The sequence below is a fragment of the Serinus canaria genome, chromosome Z (assembly GCF_022539315.1).
Source record: "Serinus canaria isolate serCan28SL12 chromosome Z, serCan2020, whole genome shotgun sequence".
Lineage (NCBI taxonomy): Eukaryota > Metazoa > Chordata > Aves > Passeriformes > Fringillidae > Serinus > Serinus canaria.
In genome coordinates, this window is record NC_066343.1 from 13017485 (window position 1) to 13029425 (window position 11941).

The following is an 11941-nucleotide window of genomic DNA, read 5'->3' on the forward strand; positions in this document are numbered from 1 at the left end:
TTTTATATTTATGTGTTTCATGACACATTAAATAATTCAGACTGTTTCAAGGTCACTCTTACTAAAGCTGTTGAAGATCAGAATGGTTCTTGTTATTTCTATATGTGTGTTTGTGTATATTGCCTACGCAGAGACAGGGGATAATGAATCTTCAACTGATTTTAATTTTCCTCACAGCCTTTTGGTGGGAAGTGGATTGCAGAGATGGGAATAAAGACCCAACAGACCAATTTTCCCTGCTGGCATTATCTTTACACACTCTGAAGCTACATTACCTTGCATTTTTTAGGGCTGTAAAGGAAGAGGAATCAAATTGATTTGATTGACTCAAGAGAAACAAGTTAACATTTTACCATGTAAAGGGTGCTTCTTCTGGTTGTCTCTTTCTTTTGAGAGGTTATGTGCAGGAATAATTTCTGTTTGTGATCTCATTTTCCATTTTCACAGATACAGCACCTTTGCCTTGTTTCTCTCATTACTGCATTACATCAAACACTGGTCATTGTAGTGGGCTTTAAGTCCCTCACTCCTCAGCCTCCCCTGCACTGTCTGATGGCAGAAATTCTCCTCCATCAGTGCTTTCAAGCACTGCACTGACAGTCTGCCAGAACACTGCAAAGCTTTAAAGTCCATGGTGACAATGTCCTTTCCAGCTAAGAACAAAGAAATCACTTTGTCAGAAAATCTGATCCAGAAAATATTAATCTTGTATTTCAGCTAAATGCTTCATTTTTCCCTTTCACTTTTCAGGCCAGTGAGGAAAAAGTATAAAAATATATACATTCAAGAAAGAGATGAGGCCAGTGAGACAAAGTAGGTGAGAAAAAATAGCAGGGAAAGGAGCAGAAGCAAAATAAAAAATCTGCAGCCAGCTACATAGGGACACTAAGGAATGTATTTGCTCTGCTACTGGTACAGCACATATTCATCTATTCAGCCTCTATTTCAGGATGCTCTTGGTTCAGATAACACATTAAAATTCTTGTAGAAAATTTTTTATTTTATTTCTTTCTTCAATTCAGAGAAAATTTAGCTTTAATGCCTAGAGGCATTGGGCAAGACATGCATTGGACACAGCACAGAAAAAATCACTGCCTGAAATAAATTTAAAGTCTGAATAGCATTTTAAAGAAAATATGTTCTATGTGAAATACTGTCCACATCATAGAGAGAAGATTGATGTAGAAGTGTCAGAAGACACCCACTTTTTAAGAACTGGAAAAGGTACAGACATAAGAGGAAGAGTAGTATGGACTTTACCAACTTTACAAATTATTACAACAGATTTGACATATTTCTAACCCCTGAACTGAGTAATTCCTATCCATCTCTGAGTCACGTTCATTCCAAGCCAGTTTGGGGCCTGAGGTTTCACACTGCTGGTTTAATGCTTGACAAAATTCATTGGCAGATCTGAGAGCTATTAGCAGCACCCAGTTTAATCGCTACCTTTCATTCTAACTTGTTAAAAAACACCTGCAGTGACTACACACTTTTCTTTTTTTTTTTTTTTTTTTTAAGCCCCCAAAGCAAACATGTCAAGAAACCAAAGGGAAGAAAAGCAAACTCAAATCCAACAGTAACAGGGGCTACTAACTGCAAATACCAAGTGCTGCAGTGACACCAAGAGGTGAAACACCAATTTTCACCCTGCGAGTACAAGGCTGAGTCTCAGTTTTAACAACTCTCATTTCTTCCCTGTTTAAAATTTCCTTCCTCTACCACGGTACCCCATGCCAGTATCAATGTTCAAGTATATTTTCAGTAGCAGCATATAGCTTTCTCTACATAAACCATAAACAGAAATCTATCAAGCTTAAAAAAAAACCAACAAATTTTGTTCTGGTGGAAGAGGAAAAAAAAGTATACTCCCCAACAGGTCCATCTGCTCCTGCTTATACTACACATCAGAAAATTGTGAGAAAATTCATTCAGAGTAAGTCCCTAAATTAAACTGCACAGGATTTAAAAAAAAATGTATGTCAGAGAATCATAGAATATTTTGAGTTGAAAGGGACCTAGTGCCACCTGCAATGAGCAGGGAACACAATTTAGAAGTGTCTCTTTCTCCTCCCTGAATTTAAAGGCCAATTTTGTGACCAAAAGGGCTGCAAGACATTTTGTAATTAGCTACACTAATTTTATTAAGGGCTTTTTTTCACAGAGAGATTCTTTTGGGCAGACACCCAGAAATGTTCAAACACAATGCACATGCACACAACACAGGTTCCCCTCCTTGTAATAATGCTCTGGTACTTTCCAGATTATCATTCACTCTAAGTTCTTCCAAAATTCAGTTCATTCATCTCAAGGCATTTTTTTTCTTGTCTCTGTATCCAAACTGGTACCAATAAAACATTGACACTGCAAATTAAAAAAAAAAAAAAAAATTGTTTGAATTGTTTGGGACTCTTACTACAACACAGAATATTTGATTACATGAGATTACTAATTTTTGTTGGCATTATCATTCCACCTCCATAACCATGTGCTCACATATTTTTCAGTCTCCTGTGATATATCAGCTATCTTTATAGCCACTGTGTCATGCCGGGCGTATCCTAATTAAACTCATTTTTATGACCAGGCCTTACACTGGTGTCGCCCTGATTTTCTAGGATTTTCTAAGCCTTCTGATGTTTACATTCTTGTGGAGAACTTTCTCACACATTGTCTGTAGATAACACATTGTTTTGCATTCCTTTATGGAGGAGGAGAGACTTGATGGACTGTTGGTTTGCCCGGTTGTGTTGGAGAGGTGGCACTGTCACCCTCCGATGGCACTGGGCAAACCAACAGTCCATCAAGTCTCTCCTCCTCCATAAAGGAATGCAAAACAATGTATCTACAGACAGTGTGTGAGAAAGTTCTCCACAAGAATGTAAACATCAGAAGACTTAGAAAATCCTAGAAAATCAGGGCGACACACTGGACTGATCCAGAGATATGTTCCCAAGTAAGAACAAGACTCTGCTTTATGTTTTACCTCTATAAATCCGCTGGAAGTACAGACTTGATATTACTCAGATGCAACTTCAAAATGCAACAAGGACTCAGTAATTTGGAAATTAGCAGAATTAAACAAATACTTTAAAAGTCATCTTACTGCAAAAAGAAATCCTAAACCAACCCAGAATTAATAATTGTAAACACACTGACATATTAATTCACTTGAATATCTAGAGAATATACTCATTCTACAGAAGAAATTCCTGTGTTAATGCACAGGAACTGCAAGCCTACTGATATTGAATTACTTGCCCAAATGTTCTAATTTATTAAATAAAGTTCTAGGAGATATTGATATGTATGTAAATGTAATGCCATCAGAAATTTTGATTTCTTTTATTGATATGGGAAGTTATTCAGGACGAAAACAGAAACTGCAAGAGGAATTTTCTTCTGGGAAATAATCAGTCATTCCACACAGGCTGGCAATAAAGTCCAGTGCACAGGTCTTTTCATTGCTTTGTATATTTATTGGGGAATGTTGTAGTTTTGTCAAGTTCTTCTTGCACTTGCCATACAAATGAAGAAAAACCTAAGTGATAAACACCCAACATCTTCAACAAAACTATGCGGCTTTCTATAAATCTTCACTTCCCTTGCCTGGGGTGCCATCCCATATTTATTCTGCAAGTTAAGAAGATGACAGACAACACAACAAAGATCTGGGCAAACACTCATGATACTGACCTAAGAGGTATCAAAGGTCCAGAAAGAGTAATTTCCGAATCCTGAATAATGAATAATTTCTATCCTGGCCCAAAGAAGATTAAAGGTGTTAGAGTACAGTCTTGGCAGTTTCAGGATGTATATTTCTTTATTTTATTTCATTTTTTAAAAATTTTTATTTTAGAAGTTCATTTCCTATGCAGCAGATCTGAGTTCCAGAAGGGAATTCAGGTGAGAAATATCCAAAGCAGATATTTAAAGGATTCTTAACAAAACTTGTGGATATCAATACATACATATATATATATATATACACACTTATATATAGATACACCTTAAGATCAGATAGATAGATAGATAGATAGATAGATAGATATAAACACACCTATAAACACAACCTTAAGCACTAAGTGAATTTCTGACTATGCAAAGGCTACAAAGGATAACAGCTTGAAATCATCATGAAACTGCAGCTTCCAGTTGTTTCTTGAACTGTTCCCAAACACTGGAAAGAAAAACATCCCACTACCGTTGCAGGGCTCCACATCTATAGGACATGCCTCAGCCCAGCTGCAGAAATGGAGTAGAACCAAAGTTGAAAGCTCATAAGGTCCAAGCTCAAGCTGCTCTTGCTGGACAGTGCATGGTGATGATAATAAAACCTAAGGATTTATAGAAGCTTGACCAGCCTGAACATCATCCTTATCTTCACCAACCCACAGGAAATTGGCATTGAAGAAATTGTCAATTTTCTGATTCGAAAAGTGATCATGTTTCAGGCAAGTCCCTGAGTACATTTGTCTGTTTCACTGTAGATAAGGAAGCTTTGATTAGAGAGAGTCAGAGGTTAACAAACAGATTTAACTAGACTTAACAGAAAGAGGTTAACAAAAGAATGTTCACTCTCCTGTATGCCCAGGCAAACTTCTATTCTGCATTAAAGGAAATTCTAAAAGTTGCTTTGGGTACTGCCATGTTGACTTTTAAACCCATTTCCTGATATTTTCTTGGAAATTATTAAATATGTTTTATTCTGTTTCTAAAAACTCCTGATTTTTTAAGATAAAATTTGGATTTTGTTACCTCATTTGTCAACACAGAATTAAGTAGCACATTTTGCTTTAAAATCCTTGTAGGGAAGATAAAGTCATAGAGGACATTGCAGATCCTAGTTTTTGCTACAGATGCAGGATACTTTTCAGTGAGTGTTAGCAGAGTAATAGCAATGAATAAATGGGAAGACATTACGTAAAATGTAGGGGAAAGGCTCCACCTTTGCACATATACACCTCTGTATGATTAAATTTTAGCCTTTGCAGAGGGTAATGCACAAGATATGAAGTTAAGCTGTGATGAAGTTCAGAGTCTGTCTCTGAAATGGGTAACACAAAAGAGATACACTGGGCACAGCTTTGGAAAATCCAAGTAACAATGCAATGTCATTTCAGGTCATTCACTAAAGTGAGGAGGACTAAAGGAAAAATCAGAATGTAAGACTGATTATCCAGATAGAATAGGATGCAATGTCTGTTTGCTTGTTCTGTGGCCAAATCACCACCCATTTTCATCAGAAATCATCTTTTCTTGTCTGGAGTTTAGGAACAGTTTCTGTCCCTAAAGAGTGACTGAATTCAAAAGACAACTAACTGCACTGATGGAGTCATACAGATCTATCTGACAAATTATTTGTCAGATGCAGCACAATCATCATGATCTGGAAGGGGAAGGAGAAGGAATGTAATTTATCACCAGCAGCAAAATGAAACTTGGGCATCTGTATTAAGCTGTCTGGCAAAGTCAGTGGTCAATCTAGTGGTGAAGAGTTTACAGCAACCACTTTGAAAGTGCCAGATGTCCAGGGAGATTTGGGTGCAGGCAGCAGAGTGCAGAAATCAGAAGGCATAAGATGTGGATGAACCTAAACAGCTCTCAGAAGGAAGTGGAGGTCCAATAAAGGAACTTAATTTGACAGAAGAAGGACTTGGTTTATAAGTCACTACAGAACAACTAAAAGTCTTTCTGCAAAGGCCTGGTCTAAGCAGGCAGATGCAGGAGAAGTGATCTAACAAAAGCACATTCTGATTTATATAGATATAGATATAGATATAGATATAGATATAGATATAGATATAGATATAGATATAGATATAGATATAGATATAGATATAGATATAGATATAGATATGTAGATATGTAGATATGTAGATATATAGATATATAGATATATAGATATATAGATATATAGATATATAGATAAGCAGTGCTTAAGGATCAAGCATGGAGGAACTCTTGCAGATCCCAAGACACATAACTGGTCTGAACAAAATTATCTTTCCCTGTACAAATTGTGATCAAACCCAGCTGCTGTACAGCCAGGTATTTATTGTCATATATACCCATACATTACTTTGGTTTGAGCAGAACATTTGGGAGAGACAGAAAAAAATAGCACTCTGTAACCTGAATTGCTGCTCGAAACTGAATACACTGAAAAAACTCCTGCTAGCCTTCCCATCCCAGTGCAAGGGAAAACATTAGACCTTTTGCATGATAGAGGAGGAATTTTCACAGCTGATAGGATAAAACAGTCTGTTAGGAAGGTTTTCATGTTTATAAAATAAAGAGGTTCTGAAATGTAGGGAACTGAAGGGAAAAGTTCTGTTACAGAAAAGGGTGTCTTGTCAGGATGTTATGCAATAAAGGCTTTTCAAGTGCAAAAAATATGAGTGTTTGAGTTCTCTTTGACAGAAAACAGAAGAAAATGGCATAGAGGCACTTTGGAGTTTTCCAGAATATTCTCAGACAATAACTCATGCAGCTTCAGTTTGAAATTGGGACTATAATAAATACTCAGATTTATGAGAAATAGTCATAGCATCTGACATCATCACTTAGAAACTTACCCAAGCAGTGAAAGAGTATTATTGCAACCACATAGTTTGGCTGTAAAACCTCATATAAAAAATAATATCTGAGTAGCATGAAAGCACTCTCTTTTTGATCAAGAATAGTTTATGTTGTATATGCTGTCTCTAAGGGAAGAATATAAATGGAAACTCCTGGATTTATTCTATTTCTAGAATCAGTTTTCACAAACAATACTTTTTTTGAACCATGTCTTAGTAATCTGTCTAGTATTCACTTAGAAATATCAATAAAGCCCCTTAGAGATGCAAAGGGTCAAATCAAACTTTAATATAAGGAATGATGCTTAAATCCCAAAACCAGAGATGCTATAGTTTTGTAAAAATGTCTATAAACCAGATTATTTTGTTAAAAAAAGAAAAATATACATCTCACAGAGAACCTCCTAACACTATATGTTAGTCCCTCTGTGTCAAACTAATAAGAACCCCAACATGTGAAAATCCAGGGTATGAGATGTCCCTGTAAGAAGAGAAGAGAAGAGTGAAAGGGTCTTGTTTATTTTCAAGTGAGGGACCCTGCTGAAAGAACAGATATCCTTTGCTCAGTTTTGAATTCAGCAGTGACTTATTTTGCCCAATATATACAAAAGTTAGAATATATACATGGACCTTTGCAAGATCTTTCATGTTTTTTTTTAGTTTTGGGAGGTTTATTGGATGTGGGAGAAATTGTTTGGGTTTGTTTTTTGTTTGTTTTTTTTTTTTTTTTGGGGGGGGGGGGTTAGTGTTTTGTTGGTGTTGTTGTGTTGGTTTTTTTTAGTTTTTATGGTTTTTGTTTTCAGGGAAAAGCCTGCAAGGAAAGAATATCAGGTGGCCTGGAATTTTGGAATTTTTTTCTCAGCTTGGACTACAATGGATGATGTTACCAAATCTAAAACAATTATAGCAAGCACTCATGCCATGCCTACGTCCCCTAAAAAAAAAAAAAAAAATCCACAAGAATCAGTCAGGAAATTGATAAAAAATTATTGCAAACAGGAATCAGGCTGAGCCACCTAGCTCCTTTCTGTGCAAACATCACGTCTCCAAGCACCATGCCTAATGGAAATGATGAAGAACAAATAAAAATATGGTGCTAAGAAAGTGGATCCAGTAGAGTAGCAGACTTAAAAAGCTATTTCCACAACAATGGTAGCTAAAGTAATTAAACAATCAGAGGATGACTAGATGATAAGAACCAAAATCATGTCATAGAGGTTCACAGAGGTCCTTCTGCTCTGTGGAGGAGATGAAGAAAAGATTCTGTAATAAAAAGACAAATGTAGGAAAATATCATCCCAGTGGAACTATAGTTATCATCAAAATATATGACTGATAACCTTACCTATGCGAGGCAACATCTGTGAAGTATATTTTATTTATAGTAAGGAAATTAACTGTATTTCTGAAGTGTATGAACATTTCACTGAATATCTAATGCAAAAATATTCAGCTTTCAGACTGAGCTCTCATTCACCCAAGCCCAGAGCAGAACAATGTTTTGGTGAGCACCTCATTTTTTGCCAGTTCAGGACTTAAGTTCTTACCTAGTTCTCAATTCTGTGAATTAGTTCTCCATGTGAACATTTTCACAATGGAAAATGCATGCAGTAACTTTCTAGGAAAAAACCCCACTGCTCCTTTCAAGAGAAACATCATCCCTTAATAACAGAAACTGTCCCTAAATCTTCAATGCAACCTGGGAAAAGGCTAAAATCGTAATCATTGAAAGAATTCTTTAAAAAACCCTTGCTTCCACTGGGGCAGACAATGTTTTGAATGTTTAGACTAGAGCCCTCTCTAGCACAAGAAACACGAAGCACATTAGAAAATTCAAAGACATCTGCCAACAAATGTCCAACAGCAACAGCAGAGTGTGGTTTAAATCCAGACATGAAAAGAGGAGAGAGGGACTTTTTATATGGACAGACAGTGGCAGGACAAGGTGCAATTGTTTTAAACTGAAAGAGGACAGTTTAGATTAGATGTTAGAAAGAAATTCTTTACTGTGAGGGTGGTGAGGAACTGGCACAGGCTGCCCAGAGAAGCTGTGGCTGCCCCATCCCTGGAAGTGTTCAAGGCTGGACTGGGCTTCAAGCAATCTGGGACAGTGGAAAGTGTCCCTGGAAGAAGATGAGCTTTGAGGTCCCTTCCAACTCAAACAATTTTGATTCCATGGTTCTTAGGAAACAGCACTGCTGCTATAGTAAAATTATTTTGATCAGCTAAGCCAGATAGGAGAAGGGAGTTATCTTTAGCAAACCTAGGAAAAGGAGGAGTGGTTTGTTGTCTCTGTTGGGTTTTGGTGGGATTTTTCCAATTCTGAATAGAATTAAGGAAGATGAGAAGAAAGGAATTAAAGCTTTCATAACTGAAAAAAAGATCTGAAACCAATTCATTTCTCAGCCAGATCTTCCCTTGATTGCTAGGAATTAGTTAGGTTTACCTCAGTTGAAATATCATTTTTCAAATACTCTCTACAGTAGCATCTTCCACCTAAAGAGTAATTTTTGAAACATCTGACCTAACAGAAAACAACCACATCTCTGAGTTTCCTTTAAGTGCACCTGGCATTCTTCCACATATCAGAACTGTGCATGAGAACAAACCTCCAGCAGAATGTAGGCAGACAGAGAAATGGGTAAACCTAATTTTGTTCAGCTAATTTGTAACCATGAGGGAAGCAAATACCTCTTGCTATGCATTCCACAGTCTCTGCTTTCCTTTCCTGATATAGTATGCTGCTGGGACATCTCTGGAGGTTGATTTCATCATGAAAATCCAGTCTGTTTTACCTGAACAATTTTTACAGAGCCAGAGCTGGTTTTTTGCTGACATTTTCACCTGTGGAGCAGCAAGCAGAGTCACTGGAAGCATCTGAGGCTAATGACCTGTTCCTCACAGCAAAAGATAAGGCTCTTTATTTAATCTCCCCTGGGGCAAGAGAGACAGGACTGAAGCTGTGAGTTGTAAACAGTAATTTCACTATAACTGTGTTGTTACCAAGTGTCAGGAAGGTACCTGTGTGCACACTTGATGAGCATTAGATATTAGTTCCTTGAGTGGTCCAGAAATTTGATTTCTAGTTATTTTCACAAATGAGATAGTGAATCTGCTGGAAACAATGGCCCAGCTCCAAATTAGGTGGCTGAGTGACTTTTTTCCATTTTCACAACTTAGACATGTAGGAACTCTCTGGACAGAAAGTTCCAGCTGTCCAAAGGAATGTGTCCAAGCAGCTCCTGCTCTGACTAGAACTTGAAGTGTTATTTGACACTGTCAGTAGATAATCTGGCCTTTTAAGTGATGGCTCTTGCTGAAGAATTGATCTGCTGATACACAGAAAAGACAGTTGTAAACACCCAGTAGAAGCTGGTACTTCAGAGGCAGAAAGAGGTACCTTGGATGATTGTTTGGGCACAGAAAATATTATTTTTATTCTTTCTTTGGATCTGAGCTTGGAAGCTTGCCAGAAGAGTAGGATATTTGTATGAACTGATTAGCCATTACATAAATAAAAGCAAAGACAATCAGGATCAGTAAAATTTTCATTGCCTTGGAGCTGCTGCCATCTATACTGGGGCACATTCAAACTAATAAGCTGCATAATCTTTTGTACTTAATGCTTGGGAAAGCAATTATGCAGCAGCAATGCTCATGAGAGTATGCTCTGCAGCCAAAGTTTGACGTAAAGAATCTAGAAAGATCATGAAGATGAGGAAATAGCCATTAAAAATTGTAAGCATTCAGCTGGTGATGACCCCCTGCTTGAATTCTCTGTGTATATTACAGCCCTCTTGAAAAGGGAGGAACCTTTCAAAGGTTTATTTTCTTTGTCGAAGTTTTAGAACTATTGGACAGCTATGGTTGTAGTTCCCAGGTTGTATTTCCCCCTTTCATTGTTAACAGCTGTAACGTCATTCACATGCATTTTTAATTGTTTTATTTAAAAAAAAATACAAAAAAGAAAAGAAACTGAACAGATCAAGTATTCTGACCTTGTTGCAAATGTTCAGTCCCTTTAACGGACTACTCACGGATATCTTTCTTGAAAACCTCCTCTGGATATCATGCAAAACAGAAAACAAAGGAGTTTGAGAGGAGCTGGAGGCCTTCAAAAGAAAGATACACAGACAGTATTAAAGCTCTTTGAAAAAATCTGTGATGAAGAATAATTTTCCCCCTTGCTAAAAATAAGCAATCCTCAGTGAAAAAACCAGTTTTCACATGCTGCTGAGAAAAAGTTATGTACATAAATGATTCAATATTAATTGAAATGTTAAAAGTGGAAATTACACCAAACCTTAACTCATCAATAATTTCTATTCATTCCTTAAAATTTGTAAAATTACCTTTTCCATGTAAATTTCTCAAGAGTTTTGAGGCATAACTTGCACAGTGATGGCCACGGCACCTACCCCTGGACTAATCATGTTGGTAATGTAGATTGTAACTGGATTTCACATTGATGATATTCATCTAGAAAATTGTGGCTCTTTCACTTTCCAAAAATATCAAGTTAATTGTTCTTACTGGCATTAGTAGCTTCAGAAATAGCACGTTTGAAGCAAAAGTTGAAGAATATGAATTCTGCATTCTTAACAGATACTTCAGTGGAAACCAGATGATCCTACACTCATTCAGTCAGAAGAGCCCTGTATGATACCAGTACAGTCAAAAGCTTTCTTTCTCCAACCTCACATATTGGGTTTTTTTACAAAGTCTTTTAATTAATTTTTTTATAGACTATTTTCTTTGCCCAGTTTTTCAACCTGCACAATATGGACATGGCAGGTCAAACTAAGCAGATTACTTGTGTGTCACCATAAACCGGGTTTGTGACATAGTCCAACTTGACAAAAAAATATAAATAACAACTCAAAATTTCCACTGGGAAGATTCCCCCTCTTTCAGTTTCACAGTGGAGGATTTCTAACGTGGAACCACAGTTGAAGAGGAAAGATCATTGCTGCTTGCCTTTGGCATTGGAAACAGCTGAAAACATTTTTTTCCACAAGCTGCTCCTTTTGTGGTGTGCAGAAGGTCACAAGCCTCTCTCCTGTGTCACTATAACCTTTTCCAAGGCTGTGCTGAAGCTGCCCCAGTAAAAGAAAGGTATAATACTTAAGCCCTTCCCTTCATATTACGACTCAGGCCCTCTGGGACCTGCACTGCCATGACTTGGAGAGGGGATGGAGAAGGGTAACTTGAGACTAGTAAAGGTAATTGTTCTCTGACTGGCAAAGGCCACTACTGCCTAAATCTGACTTAGCTGTGTGCAGCCATGGACTCCCCCCAAGATATACCACAGCAGGTAGGAGGAAGGGCTGCACCTCTGCAGCATCAGGGCTGGCTGTGCA